Here is a 2,921-nt window from a genome sequence, read left to right as displayed (position 1 = left end):
GTTTCATTACTTCATTTAACAATAAGGAAAACTACAGTAAATCTATCCTTGAGTGACAAGATGATCTGGGAGAAGAGTTATACTCTTCATTGACACTTCATTCAAGAAAAGAAGAAACTTCCTAAACTCTTCAAGGAAATTTCATGTCTGTGGGGACAAACAGGTTTGTCTTATGTAAAATCTTAGAAAAATACATTGATAATAAATAAGAAACCAGATTTCAATAATACTAAACAGACATTAAAGGTCTTTTACCTTTTTTAAGAAGATTTTTTATGTATGATTGAAGTTTATACAACACTCCAGAAAAGCCATGTGTTAGATTGAAAAATAAAATCAGAAGCATTTTCTGTCATATAAGTATACATGAAAAAATGAGAACGTTAATGTCTTAGAAAGTGTATGTCCAGCTCTGTACCGTTACTCATTTAACAAAGCAGAAAATAAGATACTGTACTGTAAACAAAAAGCTACAGTAAAAGGACATTTTGAAATTTACACAAGTTTGAGTTCATAAACATTTTGGTTGCTCCATAACAGTTTTCATAAAAAAAGGAATAAAAAACCCTTGGACAGCTTTCATCACTCTTGACTACTTTTCACTTAAATGCACACAGACATACTTTATATAGCAATATACTGATGTACTCTTAACATGGATATTAAACTACTATTACTGTTTTTTTAACTGAGATGTGTATTATCCAATCAATATTATCTGAATTGAAATACTCATACATTATGTATTCCCATCATGTTGTTAAGTATAAAAACATGAAAATATAACTTTACATTATTTCAGTTATATACATCAGTTCAGGCTTGACAAAGATTTTTTTAATGCTATGAATTTTAGAGGAATGAGCCCAGAGGTACAATAAATAGCTTTCCACTGTATACAGTAATGCATTTCTACTTTTTTGAAAAAAAAATTAATTACCATATGAGTATTATTTTAGTTTGGTCATTCTAGCATTGAACATTAAAAATCTGAATGCATTCCCCAACATTCCTGATGAGGAGTAATGCACAGAACACCTATGAATTACAGATGTGCCAAGAAATTGTTAGTTCAGTTGGGAGGAAATATTGGCAAGACAGACATTGAAAACACTGTATACACCTCTTTTGCTGGCCACGCTGGGAGTATACACTGTGTTCACATGCTTGCAGAAACAGGCTCAGTTTGTACCACGAGAAGGGACTTCAAGTTTCTGATCAATGCTCTGCCTTCTCCAATGCTCAGTAAACATTATACTTGAGTCTAAGAAATTGATTCCAACTAAAACTGCAAGTCATATTTAAATTTTTATTTAATTCCAAAATAAAAGAGATTTACCGATACTGCATGAGGCAATGTATCGACAATGCAAAAAAATGTAAGCTTTTCAACCAAATGTACAGAATTGTTTCTACAGGGAAAGCTAGAGAAACACGATGTTACTTTGATTTGCATTAGCATTTAAATTAATATTATTGCACCCCTCCTAGGATTCCTTTTTGCTTTTTAAGTAGTTATTGTTTTTTAAATACACACAATTAAAAAGTATGGTAACTTCAGCTAGCAAAGAATACTCATAATAATTAAGATTCAGGAAAGTTTTCATCAGTACAGACTCGCATCTAATTAGAGTTATCAATCTTAATTCAAAAAGACATTGCCAAGGTTTTGGGTTTTTCTTTTCACAAAAGCTTCACTAGCTACTGCTTAGAATTACCTTTTAACAGTTTGAAAACTGCTTCCTTAGAGAAACAATTTGAAAACTCTTTTTTTTTTCATTCTTTAAAAAAAATACTTAACACTTTTTACTGCTTGCCATTTATCAGCTTTTATCAATACTCTTCTCTCTCTGTACACATACTTATGAACTCAACTGTACAAAAGTAGAGATAGGTGTGAACCAAATCTTTGGATCATTAAGTCTCTGCATGTCAGAGTTAAGAGGAGCTCTAAAACAGCACCCATCCTCATGTGCCAGTATCAAGTACTGCTCCAACCCAGAACAACCTTGATCTTCAGAGTTCAACGAGCGTATCTGAGCATCACAGCTTGGGCTCATCTGCAGATAAAACTATTGAACAGATTTGAGTGAGCTGGAAGTGGCGACACTGCCAAAAACTGAAACATTGACCCAACCTTGACAGTGTCCTTTTAGATTTCAGACTCTTTATAACCCAACTGTAGCTAGTAAAATTAATGGAACACTTGCAAATAAAACCATAGAAAAAAGTTTATTTCAAATGTCAAGCATTGCCAAGTAAATTTTATATTAACACCAAATGTTAAAGAATAGGATATACAGCAAAGTTTTAATAACAATATTAAATTACAAGATTTGAACCTTTCAATCATTATTTCTTCTCTTCTCAACATTACATATTTGGCTTTGAAAAATACGGAACTGATGCCTTAAGCCTTATTTTCATATTCCACTTCCCCGTAGTCTAGATTTTTTTCTTTTTTTTTCTTATTTTTTTTCTTTTGTCATATCCAACCATTATGGAAGCAAATTTATTTAAAAGCCAGTTTTTGTTTGTGAAAATACCTAAAAATATTTTTTTCATTTTATACTTTTTTTTTTTCTTATAAAACATGTCACATCTTGATGCAATTGATGTCAAGTGTGCTTAAGTCAATATGAACCAAGGGACTAACAACAGTGGCTGCAGAAACTGGTGTGTTGCCTGTACAACGACTTCAGTTAGATTACAGTACTTCCATGTTAGCTGTGCATGTCAGTCAAGCTTCATCTTGAACTTGTGTAGAAAATGGTGTTGTGTTTTGAACCAAGCATTCATTACAATCCAAGATGAACTCCACAAATACAAGAATTTTTTTCTTGGCTGAAAGAAAAGTCTTCAAGATACTGGATGCCTCTCACCACTTTGACAATAAACGCACAAGGAAACCATTGTGTAAG

General features: G+C 32.1%; 1 protein-coding gene across 3 annotated transcripts in view; it reads right to left on the bottom strand.

The window, feature by feature from the left end:
- Window positions 1-246: 246 nt before the first annotated feature.
- GRIA2 (glutamate ionotropic receptor AMPA type subunit 2) overlaps window positions 247-2,921 on the bottom strand; it is an 89,106-nt gene continuing 86,431 nt past the window's right edge. For all 3 annotated transcript variants that reach the window (XM_059470488.1, XM_059470487.1, XM_059470486.1), the window contains one exon: window positions 247-2,921. This exon is cut by the window's right edge and continues 187 nt beyond it. The gene's annotated coding sequence lies outside the window, so the exon portion shown is untranslated.

This window comes from Ammospiza nelsoni, chromosome 4 (assembly GCF_027579445.1).
Source record: "Ammospiza nelsoni isolate bAmmNel1 chromosome 4, bAmmNel1.pri, whole genome shotgun sequence".
NCBI classification, from domain to species: Eukaryota; Metazoa; Chordata; class Aves; order Passeriformes; family Passerellidae; genus Ammospiza; species Ammospiza nelsoni.
This window is presented reverse-complemented; position numbering and strand designations above follow the sequence as displayed.